Source organism: Schistocerca cancellata, chromosome 7, assembly GCF_023864275.1.
Source record: "Schistocerca cancellata isolate TAMUIC-IGC-003103 chromosome 7, iqSchCanc2.1, whole genome shotgun sequence".
In the NCBI taxonomy this organism is placed as follows: Eukaryota; Metazoa; Arthropoda; class Insecta; order Orthoptera; family Acrididae; genus Schistocerca; species Schistocerca cancellata.
The window spans coordinates 396,838,413-396,854,844 of record NC_064632.1 but is presented as its reverse complement, the minus strand read 5'-3'; positions in this window follow the sequence as shown (position 1 = coordinate 396,854,844).

Below are 16,432 nucleotides of genomic sequence, written 5' to 3'. Positions count from 1 at the left end.
GCAAAGACTCAGCCAGAACAGCGGCGTAAACAGAACCAGTATGCGAGGCAGCAGTATAGCGGTGCTAAACCTCGCCCATGGTGTTTGACCACATACAAGGGGCAGGCGTGTTGCAGTCATGACGTCATTGTGCCAAGCACGGCCACGTTCAAGTTGTTTGTTAGCAAGAATGCAGGCCCAACAAGCACTTTTCGCGTACTCCAAACTCTCGATCCATGAATGTCAATGCAATTTTTTTCCAATCCCAGTAATATTTCTAAGGGTACACAATGTAAGGCAAGTGCAACAGCGAAGAAGTAACACACTACTTCCATTCTAACTCAAGCCAGTAAGTCGTTTGTCACTCTGCTTATTACCAGCCACAAAGAACGAATGCTGTTGGACACTGGTGCATCAGAGACTTTGTTGTATAGAAGCAATGAAGAACTGTTAATCAAGCCTAAGCTACGTAAGTTTAAAAATCAAATGACTCTGAGCACTATGGGACTTAACTTCTGAGGTCATCAATCCCCTAGAACTTAGAACTACTTAAACCTATCTAAGGACACCATACACATCCATACCCGAGACATGATTCGAACCTGCGACCGTAGCGGTTGCGCGGTTCCAGACTGTAGCGCCTAGAACCGCTCCGCCACTCCGGACGGCGCTACGTAAGTCAAAGGGAAATCTCTCTAGCTGCTGTGGACATGATATTCCTGTTCTAGGCATTTGCAATCTATCTTCCACTTCTCGTAACGTTACCAAGACAATTTCATTTATGATTTTGTTCTCACCCGAAAGTGAAAACACACTGACAGAAAGGAAATCGCAACACGAAGAATGAGTTGTCTGACACCGAAGGAAGTTGGTAGGTACCTTTTTTACATCTGATAGATGATGTATATTCAAATTTCACTTCAGTGTCATAAGAGTGGCGCCAGTAACACCGCTATGAGGTTGCTTTCAATAAACGGTGTAACGGCCGTGAGCATTAGTTACCTTTGGGATTAGACGTGGTGAGTTTACGTTATTCAAGAACGTTTTAAAGCGAGAAATACACCATTATCAACACTTCCCTGAGTTCGAACGAGGTCGTGTAATAGGGCTACGAGAAGCTGGATGTTTCTTCTGTGATACTGCACAAAGACTTTGCAGAAATGTACCCACTGTACATGGTTGCTGGCAGCGGTAGACACGAGAATGTACGCTCACAAGATGACCAGGCTCCGGACGGCCACGTGGCACTGCCGAGAGTGAAGACCACCGTGTTCGGCCTACAAATTGGTTACTTCAAGGACAGCTTCCAGCCAGAAGCTACGTAGCGTGTTTTCCACGGACACCAAACCACTGCCATTAGCAACTTCAGTGGTGTCAAGTGAAACCTTATTGGTGGGCAGGATGGATATCTGTTGTGTTTTCTGCTGAAAGCTGTTTGTGCCTCTGTGGCAGTTATGGCCATGTGTTCGTTTGAAGGAAGCCAGTTGAGAGGTTGTACCCAACCTGGAGTTATGGTCTCGGTTGCGATATCGTGACAGCAGGATCACTCTCATGGCTGTGCTACTTGTACATCAGTCTGGTGATTTAAACTGTTGTGCTCAACAGCATTCCAGAAGTGTTTTCCAACAGGATAACGCTCGTCCAGAAACCGCCGTTGTAACCCAGCATACTCGGCAGTGTGTCCCCATATTGCCTTCGCCTAGTTGATCACTGGATTTGTCTCCAAGCGAGCACATATGGGACATCATTGGACGACATTTCCAGCATAATCAGCAACCAACATTAACCGTCCCCGTATTGACCGACCAAGTGCAACAGGCATGGGACTCCATCCCAGAAACTGGCATCCAGCACCTGTACAACACAATACATGCATTTTTGCGTGGATTCAATATTCTGGTGGTTACACTAGTTATTGTAGCACCAGCATTTCACATTAGGAATGGTTTATCACACTCTTACATTTACCTATGATATTGCAGTGTTAATTACTTAAATATATTACGCAGGCAAATACATTCCTGAAATTTCATTACGTTACATTAATGACTCCTTACATCAAGGACTCTTGCCTTTGAAGGACAATAGTGTGATATCCCCTGTAGTAACCAGGCATTGGGAACCGCCTTCAGTGATAATAAAGAAACTTCCAGGGTGGTTACGCTTATGTGCAGATTTCGAGGCCACACTAAATCCACAGTTTTTTCCTCTGCCAAGATTTACGACTCTCATGGATAAACTTGATGCATGTCGCTTCTTCTCCGAGACTGATATTGACTATATTTCCAGCTTACCTCGAATGAACAATCGGAACAAGCTTTTGTGATCTACTCCAACATGCGGTTACCTAAGATTTGATGTTTCCCATCGGCAGTGCGCCCGCACCTGCAATTTTTCCAATACTTATCACTGTTGACTGTTACAGTTCTTTTCTTTTCGGACTATCTGAATAAAATTTCATTTCGGGTCGTACTCCTGACGAACATTTTTCCATTCTCACGAAAATGTTTCAAGGTGGTGAGTACTTGAGAATACAGCACGCCAAGGCACATATCGTAGCTCATATGCGCCAACACCTCGAAGGGACGATTGACCGAGCACGATCACATGACAGACTAGCAACGAAACGACCCACAATGTACCACGTCATTCGAGAACGTAAACTGCGAAGACGGGTGCTGATACAGGCCATCACCACAGAGGACGGTCGTCACCATACTACACAACGCGATGTTGGTGCAGCCTTCTTTGACCATTACGCACGACTTTATTCTACTCAGTGTTCAGACCAGACGACAGTGATAGGACTCTCACGACTGGTTTATGGCACTGTCTCACAGCATCTACAAACTGAATTGTTGAATCACATTACGGAAGACGAAGTTATCGACGCCATAGGTAAAGGAGCGGCGAAGAAGTCTCCTGGCCCCGACGGGCTCCCTGTGGAGTTTTATAGAGCGATCCAGTATTTAATGGCTCCCAACTTGACAGACATCTGTCGGGAGCTTATGTCACTCGCGGTGCCGCTCCCCGCGGTCTTCGTAGAAGGAATAATTATACCGGTTCACGAACCTAAAGGTGGCGCTCGAATACACGATTACCGCCCGCCAACACTCGTCAATTGCGAGGTGAAGATATTCACCAGACTATTAGCAAACTGTACACAACCGACCCTGCCCCACGTCATCTCACCACATCAAGCTACCCTAGGGTTATCAGTAACATCCACACAGCACTGTGTCGATACTGTGACATAATAACCAAAGCGAGGACACGCCGCATCCCGGGAGCGCTGGCACCACTAGATTTTAGCCAAGCTTTCGATCGAGTGGATCACACGTGCCTAACGTCCGCTCTCCAATACAAGCAGTACCCACAGCAACTCACAAATGTTTTGCTGCACCTCGTTCGAGTGGCAACCTGCAAGGTACTCGTTAACGGGCGTCTCACACAGTTCCTCCCGATTTTCGGATCGGTGCGTCAAGGCTGCCCCCTGTCGACCTTACTCTACTATCTGGCATTGGCACCGCTCCTCTGTGGCCTCCGTCAACGCTTCTCAGGACTCACCAAACGTGACGTCACATTTCGCTGTACAGCATTACAGACGACCTGGGTCTCGTGTTTCCCAATCGCGAAGATGTAACCTGCGCACTGAAATGGATTACCTGATACGGTGTGGCTTCCGGCAGCTGTCTCAACGACACCATATCGGTCAACCTGGCCGTAGGAGCCGGGTGGACCACAGCGTGTGTCGACCCCCTACAGCTTAGTGGCACTATCAAATGTCTCGGAATAGAGTTTCACGGCGGCATACGGTGCACTGCGGCCCTTAACTACCGCCACTTATTACAACAAATTCGGGTCCAAATCTTCAATTTTCGTCTGCGGACCCTCGACATTCTTCAGAGGACACACTTCGTCGATGTTTACCTCACATCGCACCTTCCACCAATAGCGCGTGTCCTTCCAATATCGTTACTGATGGCACGACGTCTATTAGCGGCATTTGCAGCCTACGTCAGTACAGGCATCCTCTTCAAATTCAGTTATGGGTCGCTGACCCTTCCCTCCGAAGCGGGAGGTCTTGGCCTAGTCCATTTACACGACAGAGCGGTGGCCACGGTCTCAGCTCGCACAGCAAGTTGTGGCGCCACCATTCTGAAAGTTTGACAGGTTTGCTGCTGGAGTCCTTAGCTCCGTCCTCCCTTATGCCCCCACTAACGACGCAAGGCATATCCCCACCCTTCTACTACTTCGGGCAGTTTTACATTGAACACAGTTATGTCCGTCTCGCAGTACCGCCGACGAAACAGGTGTTGGCGCGGGATATACACACATCAAAAAAAGTCTTGCATCATCCCAGTTCCCAGAACTCCTAAAGATAGACGTTGACTGTGGATGTTTTATCACAGACAGAGCCCCTTTGACTGTTCAGAGATGTCACTAAACCCACACAAATACGTGAACAACCATGCATGAGCAGTGCCTATTAGACGTAAGGGGTCCGATAGCCGATAATTTCCAGTTATTCCACCAGGAAGGACGTATACAGCTCGTGGGGTATGTAGTTCTACCACGCCTAAACGGTCAATACCGCGGTTCGATGGCGTCCACATTGAGCCAGGAAGGGCTTCCATCAAGGGAAGTGTCCTTGCGTCTCGGCGTGAGCCAAAGCGATGTTGTTCGGACATTGGGTAGGTACAGAGAGACAGGGAAAGTCGATGAATTGCTCGCTCAGGCCACCCATGGGCTACTACTGCAGTGGATGACCGCTGTCTACGGATTATGGCTCGGAGGAACACTGACAGCAATGCCAGCATGATGCTTTTCGTGCAGCCACAGTACGTCGTGTTACAATTCAAGCTGTGCGCATTAGGCTGCATGATGCGCAACTTCATTCCCGACGTTCATGGCGCAATCACGACACCATGCAGCGCGATGCAGATGGGCCCAACAACATGTCGAAAGGAACGCTCAGGATTGGCATCACGTTCTCTTCACCGATGAGTATTGCATATTCCTTCAACCAGATAATCGCGGAAATGCGATTGGGGGCAGGCTGAAAGGCTTAGACATACTGTCCAGCGAGCGCAGTAAGGCGGACGTTCCCTGATGTTTTGGGGTGCAATTATGTGGAGTCGACTTACGCCGTTGGTGGTCATGGAAAGTGCCGTAACGGCTGTGCGATACGTGAATGTCATCCTTCGACAGATAGCGCAACCATATCGGCAGCATATTGATGGACGACAATTCGCACCCCCATCGTGCACATCTTGTGAATGAATTCCTTCAGCATAACGACATCGCTCGACTAGAGTGGTGAGCATTTTCTCCAGACATGAATCCTATCGAACATGCCTGGGATAGATTGAAAAGGACTGTTTGTGGATGACGTGACCCACCAACCACTCTGAGGGATCTACACCGAATGGCGTTGAGGAGTGGTACAATCTTGACCAACAGTGCCTTGATGAACTTGCGGATAGTATACCACGACGAATACAGTCATGCATCAATGCAGGAAGACGTGCTACTGGGTATTAGGTACCGATGTTTACAGCAATCTGTAGAATCATCTCTGAAGGTCTTGCTGTATGTTGGTGCAACTAGCATTGGGTGGTTTTTATGAGCAATAAAAAGGACGGAAATGATTTTTATGTTGATCTCTATTCCAATTTTCTGTACAGTTTCCGGAACTCTCGGAACCGACGTGATGCAAAACTTTTTCTGATGTGTGTATATCGCTTCCTACACCAGAGACGCCCACCAAACATCGTGGAGGCGAAAACCCTCAGGTTAGTTGGGAGGTGGTGTGGCGGACGATAAAAACGGTTATACTGGATACAAACGTGCGATCCACATGATACACAGTCAATGGTAAACAAATCACCCGATCACGCCTCCACAAGGTAAATATGGCCGACTCACCTCAATGTGCTCACGGCGTCGTACCGGCCACGGACGAGCACCGTCCCACATGTGGCGCGGCAGTAGACGTATGACGCTTGATGCGACAAATTTTGTCGTATTTTCTACGACTGACTCCGGAATACATCACACCTCGGCTTAAACAGAATTTCCCGCGCACCAAAACCAACGCTGTCACATACTTCCTTGGGCATGCGATAAAATACTTATTTCATTATGGACTTACAGATGTAGTGGAATTTCGGAACTACCTACAAAACATCATTGAAAGCTTGTACGGAATCCAAAGTACGGACACTATTTTGTTAATTACTTAGGACGTGCCCTATGCGACCCTCCGCGCAGCTGGATCATCAACAGTTAGGAGAAGATACCCACTGACTGAGCTGACAAGAACATGTCCGCTATCGGTGGAATAACATAAGACATGTGTGAAGACGTATCAGGATGATGAAGCGTAAGGAGACTAGAAACACATCCTTCGCATCATGTACGAAGCAGATATCCGTTTCCCCATATTTATTACCTCGGTGTAGAAAAGTACCGAGATATTTGTTTTATTTATTCAGAACACGATGCGGTGCTAGGTTCATTTATTTTCGGTGTGGTGTACAGGACATAAAAATTACAAATATATTGAAACAATAAATAAAAATTAAAAAACAAAAAACAAATCCCACAACTGATATCCCATGGGTATCCCTTATACCTTGACGGGCGAGGGGGACATTGTGGCCAGGCCTCGGGTTACGACACCTTCCCACTCTGCCCTCTCCGCCATCCCTTCCATGCCTCCCCAACGTGGAAAAAAAAGTGCAATCACCGTGCATTCTAGACGTGTAGTCACATGTTCGTGCCCAACCGTACTTTTTTTTACCACATTTTAGCCATCCTCTAAAGTTATGACTCTTACTAAGCATCAAGGTTAATTCGCTTCACAGTCTACCCACTAGTAATAAAAAATACTTCCAGAAACAATTCCGCAAGACAGCTCGTGGCTGCGTCGCGATCATAACAGCTTACGCTCGAGCGTTTCCCTCGCGCTGCAGCGGCTACCGGCCACCGGCCAGACGCCACCCGCCGCCTGAAATGGGGCGCCGCACAGGAGAACGCGGTGTGACTGTCAGTGTATATATCAACTGTCAATTTCGAATTTGAAGTTCTAGTTACCATCTTGCAGTGAAGCATTGGATTTTGTGTGCTCGAAAGTCATTAACTACGGTTAAGTGTTGTAATATTGGATCGAAAGTGGAAAAAGGTGTAACATCTGCAACACAGTATCTACTTTTGGTATAATAGAGGGCTGAATGCAGAGGAGACAGCTGGAAAGATTTGAACTGTGTGTGGAGTGAGTGCTCTTGGGAAAAGTACGCAAGAAAAAGATATTCTTGTTTCAACAAAATCGTTGCGACATGAGTGATTTTCTGCATTAAGGAAGTCTCGAGTTCTGATATAAGCGATGCATTACCATTTAACCATCACGCAACATTTGCATTTAACATACAAGGTTCAGAAGTCTGGTGTAGGAGTACTGCATGGTCTAATTCGAAATAAAAAGAAACAACGAAGTGACTATTATTGCAGTTTTGCTTTAACGTCATCAGGTCGCTCATTGAGCATTCCTATGGAATACTGTTACTGGTTGCGAGCTGTTATTCCTTTATCGTTAACTTCCTAAGAAGAAATGAGTCTGGCCACTACCAAAAGAAGTAAATTCCTCAAAGTGTAGCGTGAACATAATATTTTCCATCTGATAGCTCCAAAAGTGTGTTGTGCACTAGGATATCTTCCCCAAAGGTGTGACCATCACAGCTGGAATTTGTTGCCAACGATTGAGACATCTTCTGGTCGCAATGTAAGAAAATCGGCCGACAAAACTACATCACGTGTGCTACTGCATGATAACGCACTCTGTTGATTTCAGAAGCAAAAGTATCCAGGAGTGTTAAGGAAATCGTCTCTCAGGCACTTGTATTAATACGGAAGTCATCTCTCAGGCACTTTTCCCTCTGATCGTATACTCGTAAACTTTTAACTTTCCCGCTCTTGATCGATCAACAGTCAAGGCAATTCATTTCTAGACGAAAACGCTCTTCAAATTACACTGGTTTAATGACACCGTTGGAACCAGTAGCTTTTTACAGGCGTAGAATTTGTAAAGTACTTTAGCACTGTCAGATTGTTTCATATCTTGTGAAAGAATATACTGTTGCAGATTAATTTTTCTTTAGTCATTACTGTTGTGTTCAATAAACTAATTTAAAACGCAAATAATAATAATAAACCAATAAACTAATGGGAAACGCAACTAAAATGTTCACTGTACTAATACAAATTAAATTCAACTTACTACAGAAACATCATGACGGGAGTCTATTTTAATAAAACATTAAGTGTCTGTAAGACACTTATGCCTATTTTAACATTAATTAGTTGGATATTACCGACTTTTGACTTCGAAAAGGTCTGTATTTACTTCATGTCCTGTATCATACTCAAGTATTATGGAATTGTGACAGTTCATAGGTAAAATTATGTATTCACAACAACAAAAAATATGTTGGCAAAAAAGTAGCGTTATGAATTTCCAATACCATAAGGTTTTCGCTCTGACACTAAGGGGTAAGAGCATTTTCGGCTAGAAATTGCCTTGACCATTGATCGATCAAGAGCGGGAAAGGTACAAGTTTACGATCAGAGATAAAAGTGCCTGAGAGATGACTTACCTATCAATTCAAGTGCCTGAGAGATGAATTCCCTATCAATACAAGTCGCTGAGAGACGATTTCCTTAACACTCCTGGATACTTTTGCTTCTCAAATCAACAGAGTGCGTTATTATGCAGTAGCACACGTGTCGGTCGATTTTCTCACGATGTGACCAAAAGCTGTGTCAATCGTTGGCAACAAATTCCAGCTGTGATGGACACACCTTTGGGGAAAAAATCCTAGTGCACAACACACTTTTGGAGCTATCAGACGGAAAATATTATGTTCACACTACTCTTTGTCGAGTTTACGTATTTCGGTAGCGGCCAGCCTTACACTTCTTCTCAGAAAGTAAATGATAAAGGAATAATAGCTCGTAACCAGTAACAGTATTGCGTAGGAATGCTCTATGAGCGACCTGATGACGTTCAAGCAAAACTGCAATAATACACTCCGTTAATTTTCGTTGTTTCGAATTAGATCATGCAGTACTCCTACACCAGACTTCTGAACCTTGTATGTTGAATACAAATGTCGCGTGATGGTTAAATGGTAGTCCATCACTTACATCAGAAGTCGAGACTTCCTCAATGCCGAAAATCACTCATGTCACAACGATATTTGTTGAAACAAGAATATCCTTTTCTGGCGTATTTTTCCCAAAAGCACTCGCACCAGACACAGTTCAAATCTTTCTAGCTGCCTCCTCTGCATTCACCCCTCTGTTATACCAAATGTAAATCCTGTGTTGCAAGATGTGACACCTTTTTCCACTTGCGACTCCATTTTACAACGCTTAACCGTAGTTAATGATGTTCGAGCACACAAAATCCAATGATTCACTGCAAGGTGGTAACTAGAACTTCAAATTCGAAATTGAAAGTTGATACACTAACAGCGTCGCGCCGCCATCACCTGGGCGGAGCCGGATTTCAGGCGGCGAGTGGCGTCTGGCCGGTGGCCGGTAGCCGCTGCAGCGCGAGGAAGCGCCCGAGCGTAAGCTGCTCTGATCGTGACACAGCCACGAGCTGTCATGCGGAATTGTTTCTGGAAGTATTTTTTATTACTAGTGGGTAGACCGTGAAGCGAATTATCTTCGATGTTCAGTAAGAGTCATACTTTAGAGGAGGGCTAAAATGTAGTAAAAAGAAAAGGTACAGTTGGACGCGAACATGCGACTATACGTCTAGAATGCACGGCGATTACCACTTTTTTTTTCATAAGGAACCGCCATAGGAGCAGGACGACGGGTAGGGCAGGGGTTGACACCTGACACCTTCCCATCCTGTCGCCATAGCCACGCAACGTGTTCTAGAAACGAAGGATCAGGGAGTAGCGGGTTTTTCTATATTATTGTATTTATTTATTTATTGAATTTGTATTTGTATTTTATTCTATTTTATTTTATTGTATTTATTTAATTAATTTTGTTGTATTAAGAAAAGTGATCCTACAACTGCCGTAAACGAGCGATCGAGTCGTCTTCTCATCTGTTGGGAGGGGTTCCCCCCTATTCCGTGCGTAGTGGATCAGTATGCTCCTGGATTGTTCTTCAGTGAGTACCACGAAGTATTAAAGGGCCATGCCTTTTAGCCAGTTAACTGCTTCCGTCCTGGTCTGAGGAAAGAATACACCCTCGGGGCGCAGTATATAGTCAGGTGAGATAGACTCCGGGAATCGCCGCAAGAATAACGCCAGCATGCGCTGCGTGAGTAGCCAGCACTCGCTGGTCGTGGCACAAGTCAGGTGGTGTGCATCTGAATCAACGACTGTGCATGTTGAACACAAGGGGTCCTCCTACAGATGAATGTAATGTAGCCGGTGACGAGATGCGACCTTCCCGTTCACTACCAGGTACAACAATGAACGTACCATCGTAGGTAGAAAATGCGCGTGTATTGGTCGCCACACCGCGTTCCAGTCAACTGCGAGATGCCTGTGTCCGACCGTATAGACAGGCTGCTGTTGTTGATACAGGCGATAATAGTCTTTCGTGCTGGTCATCCGTGCCGTCGGAAGGTCTAATCTTAAGTAGCTGAGGTCGATCAAGAACTCTCCGATGTGGGCGAGTGCCGGTGAAATGTGTCCTACAGAAACCGGGGGGATGCAGAGTGTGTGGTGCCACTTCAGTTATCACCGTCCCGTCACATTGGCGTGGGCAGAGGTCCACGTGCGACTCATAGTGTTGAGATAAAGTGATCGCGGACGGTTATAGATATGAATTAAACAGATACCGCCCGTCCGCTGGGACAGTGTCAGGGTGGGGTATCGGACATTGAAAACAATACTGGCGCTCACGAAATCTCCATATGCTGCTTGAAATCTGTTGACCATCGTAACCGTCGAGGGAAGGACATGCGCAAAATCAATTTGGAGACATAGGTGCTGACATAATGTGTTCGCAGGAGCATGTCCATTCGACGCAGTTGTCCTGTATCAGAGCACGTGTCTGTTGAAGTAGCCGGTCGTACGTAGCCCCCGCAGTGCGGCGAACATTGCTATAGAACTGCACTCCTAAACATTTGCGTACGGACACCTTGTCAAAGGGCACCGCCGTTGCGTGTAAAAGCCCCCCACCGACATCCATGTATTCTGTCTTCTTCACGCTGATGACGCTTCCAGCGATCGCCGCGTATCTGCGTAGCCACTGAAGCGCCAAATGTACACAGTGTACCATTCAGTGAAACACAACGTTATTAATTACAGTGAATTTGAACCCGGGATCACAAACTCGTCCACTTGCTGGAGTTGTCAGAAAACAAATAAAAACCAAGTAAAAACATAACACAAAATTTACTCTGACTATCCTGTGCCAGTGCCCAGGAGTAGAACATCCAAAAATGCTCAAAGTGATGACCCTGGACACCGACACACTGGTGCAATCGTTGAATGAAAGAATAATTTACTGCTTCCAGTGTCGCCTGCTGAAGAGAATTACAAGCAAGCACGATACGTTCCTGCATGTCCTCTGGAGCTGTTGGAATATCGCGATGGACAACGTTTTTAATGCATTCTCAAAGAAAAATATTCCAGAGAATTTAAATCTTGAGACCTAGCAGGCCAAGTAACTGTTCCTCCTAGACCAATCCATCTGGCAAGATACCTTCGGTTCAGAACACGACGTACACTCAAGGTGTCATGTGCTGGATATCCATCGTGTTGATAAGCATTCTGGTTCTTAGCGGCACTTCATCCAGAAGAGGAGGAAGAATTCGTCTGAGGAAGGTGGCATACGCTGTACCTTTAGACTACCATTGATGAAATAAGGGCCAATAATTGTAGTACCAAGCATCCCACACCTGACGTTAACTCTCCATTGACGCTATGGTCCACCTGTCTAAGCCATCGTGAGTTGTCGCTGGACAAATAATTCATGTTCCTTGTATTTACCAGACCTTTGTTTGAGAAGGAACATTCATCGGTAAATAGAACGTTGGAGAAGTTCGGTATGGGGAGGATTTGCTGCTGTGCCCACTGACAGAACTGTAAACGATTCTGGAAATCTTTCCCATGCAATTCTTGATGTAGGTGTACATGATAAGGATGGAACCGGTGACGTGTAATAATACAATGTACATACAATGTACACTGGTTTTAGGAACGACAGTCTCGTGTTCAGTCTGTCGTGTGCTCACATGTGGATTCATAGCAACGGAAGCGAGAACAGTAATTTCGGCAGCTTCGTCTGTGTGAGTGCTTCGACGATTGCATTGTTGTGGGTTGAAACTTCCCGTTTCCTGAAGCGTCGCAACAAGACGAGAAAACATCCGTCGGGAAGGTGGGTTCTAGTCAGGATACCGCTCTCTGTACAGTTCCGCTGCCTGCGTTGCATTTCGTCTATCTTCAACATCAACAATAAAAGCAACGTTATGTCGATGCAGTTTACAGGAAGGACAGCCTTTACTGTATGCCTGCTCTACACAACAGTATTTAAAAGGACTAAACTGCTGTACTAAATGTACCCGTACATAATAAAACAGTATTGCTATTATTGTTCTGATAACTTACATTCCCCATAGATGAGCAGCATTTCTACATTCTCTTCTTTGATGTACATTCTACTTACACAGCACTTCAACTGACGATGGTTGACGGAATGACGGGTGTGCATTCTACTATGTTTACATTTATCCTCTGTCAACGTCAGCACGTGGATGTTTTCCATTACACCGAGTACCTGCACTAAGCGCTGGGAGCGTCAACGTCAGTCTTTTGTTATTTAATTAATAACGTTGTATTTCAGTGAATGGTACACTGTGATACATTTTTGAATAGGTCTTTAGGAGAGGAAATGAATTACCGAATAAAAAATACAGGATGAGATTTAAAAAAGTGATACCGCTGTTCATATCTTCGTAAAAAACAAAACTACAAAGAAGGCAATCATGCTGGTCGATGTCCCTCTGACGGCTAAAGGACATTTGCTTGAAACATTTTGTAATTTGCATCTGTACAAACAGTTATTTAGAGTGGTCAAGATAAATGGGACACCCTGTATATATAGTAGTCATCAGATATCGTGAAAGAGCTGAATGCGACGCTCCACGGAACTCACAGTCTTCGAACGTGGTCGGTTGATTGGATGTTGCTTGTGTCAAACGTCTGTACGCGAGATTTACGCACTCCTAAACATCCCTAGGTCCACTGTTTCCCATGTGATAGTGAAGTAGAAACGTGAAGGGACACGTACAGCGCAAAAGCGTACAGGCCGTCCTCGACTGTTGACTGACAGAGTTTCCCTGCGGTTGAAGAGGGTCGTAATGTGTAGTAGGTAGACGCGTATACAGGCCATCACACAGGAATTCCAAACTGCACCAGGATCCACCGCAAGTACTGTGACAGTTAGGCGGCAGTTGATAAAACTTGGATTTCATGGACGAGTGGCTGAGCATAAGCCACACGTATCGACGGTAAATGGCAAACGACGCCTCGCTTGGTGTAAGGAGCGTAAACATTGGACGATTGAACCGTGGAAAAATGTTGTGTGGATATACGAATCACGGTACACAATATGACGATCCGATGGCAGGGCGTGGGTCTGGCGAACGCCCGGTGAACATCATTTGCCAGCATGTTTAGTGCCAACAGTAAAATTCGGAGGCGGTGCTGTTATGGTGCGGTCGTGGTTTTCTTGGAGGGTGCTTGCACCCCTTGTTGTTTTGTGTGGCACTATCACAGCACAGACCTGCATTGATGTTTAAGCACCTTCTTGCTTCCCGCTGTTGAAGAACATTTCGGGGATGGCATCTTTCAATACAATCGAGCACCTGTTCATAATGCACGGCCTGTGGCGGAGTGGTTACACAACAATAACATCCCTGTAATGGACTGGCCTGCACAGTGTCCTCACTAAAAAACACCTTTCGGATGATCTGGAACGCCGACTTCGTGCCAGGCCTCACCGACCGTCATCGATACCTCTCCTGCATGCAGCACTCCGTGAAGAATGGGCTGCCACCAAGAAACCTTCCAGCACCTAACTGAACGTATGCCTTCGAGAGTGGAAGCTCTGATCAAGGCTCATGGTGGACCGACACCATATTGAATTCTAGCATTATCGATGGAGGGCGCCACGAACTTGTAAGTCATTTTTAGCCAGGTTTTCGAATATGGCGTAAACGCATATAGTTGAAAGTAAACGACAGTAGAAGTTAGAAAGTCTCAGCAAACAGAGTCGAAAATGCATACCTTAAAAGCCGACAGGAATTTTTCATCTTCGATACTGTGAAACAAATCTCTTCTACTGCACTCTCTTTCCTTTCCATATTTTGGGAAGTGGCAGTATGGACCAAAACAAGAAAAAAATGTCTAGTAAACATGTGCTCTAAAATGCATACCTTAAAACTGTTGAGCATTTGTTCATTAGAAGACTTACGTTTCAAAGTAGCGAAGATGAAAAAGTCCGCCTAGCTCTTAACGTTTGCATTTTAGAGCACATGTTTACTGGAAATTTTTTTCTCCTTTTGGTCTATACTGTCATTTTCCAATACACGGAAAGCGAAGAGCTTGCAGTAAAAGGGATTTGTTTCACAGTATCGGAGATGAAAAATTGCTCTTAGCTTTTAAGGTATGCATCAAACGAAAAAACTACAAAGAACGAAACTCGTCCAGCTTGAAGGGAAAGACCAGATGGCGCTATGGTTGGCCCGCTAGATGGCGCTGCCATAGATCAAACGGATATCATCTGCGTTTTTAAAAATAGGAACCCACATATTTATTACTTTTTCGAGTAGTACGTAAAGAAATATGAATGTTTTACTTGAGCACTTTTTTCACTTTGTGATAGATAGCGCTGTAATAGTCACAAAGGTATAAGTACGTGGTATCACATTACATTCCGCCAGTGGGGACGGTATTTGCTTCGTGATACATTACCCGTCTTAAAATGGACCGTTTACCAATTGCGGAAAAGGTCGATATCGTGTTGATATATGGCTATTGTGATCAAAATGCCCAACGGGCGTGTGCTATGTGTGCTACTTGGTATGCTGGACGACATCATCCAAGTGTCCAGACCGTTCGCCGGATAGTTACGTTATTTAAGGAAACAGGAAGTGTTCAGCCACATGTGAAACTTCATTCACGACCTGCAACAAATGATGATGCCCAATAAGTATTTTAGCTGCTGTCGCGGCTAATCCGCACATCAGTAGCAGACAAATTCCGCAAGAATCGGGAATCTCTAAAACAACGGTGTTGAGAATGCTACATCAACATCGATTGCACCCGTACCATGTTTCTATGCACCAGGAATTGCATGACAACGACTTTGAACGCCGTGTACAGTTCTGCCACTGTGCACAAGAGAAATTGCGAGACGATGACAGATTTTTTGCACGCGTTCTATTCAGCGACGAAGCGTCATTCACCAACAGCGGTAACGTAAACCGGCATAATATGCACTATTGGGCAACGGAGACTCCACGATGGCTGCGACAAGTGGAATATTAGCGACCTTGGCGCGTTAATGTATGGTTCAAATGGTTCAAATGGCTCTGAGCAATATGGGAGTTAACATCTGAGGTCAACAGTCACCTAGAACTACTTAAACCTAACTAACCTAAGGACATCACACACATCCATGCCCGAGGCAGGATTCGAACCTGTGACCGTAGCGGTCACGTGATTCCAGACTGAAGCGCCTAATGTATGGTGCGGCATTGTGGGAGGAAGGATAATTGGCCTCCACTTTATCGATGGCAATCTAAATGGTGCAATGTATGCCGATTTCCTACGTAATGTTCTACCGATGTTACTGCAAGATGTTTCACTGCAAGACAGAATGGCGATGTACTTCCAGCATGATGTATGTCCGGCACATAGCTCGCGTGCGGTTGAAGCAGTACTGAATGGCTTATTTCATGACATGTGGATTGGTCGTCGAAGCACCATACCATGGCCCGCACGTTCACCGCATCTGACGTCCACGGATTTCTTTCTGTTGTGAAAGTTGAAGAATATTTGCTATCGTGATCCACCGACAACGCCCGACAACATATGCAGCGCATTGTCAATCCAGGTGCGAATATTACGGAAGGCGAACTACTCGTTGTTGAGAGGAATAACGTTACACGTATTGCCAAATGCATTGGGTCTGACAGACATTTTGAGCATTTATTGCATTAATGTGGTATTTACAGGTAATCACGCTGTAACAGCATGCGTTCTCAGAAATGATAAGTTCACAAAGGTACATGTATCACATTGGAACAACCGAAATAAAATGTTCAAACGTACCTACGTTCTGTACTTTAATTTAAAAAAATCTACCTGCTATCAACTGTTCGTCTAAAATTGTGAGCCATATATTTGTGACT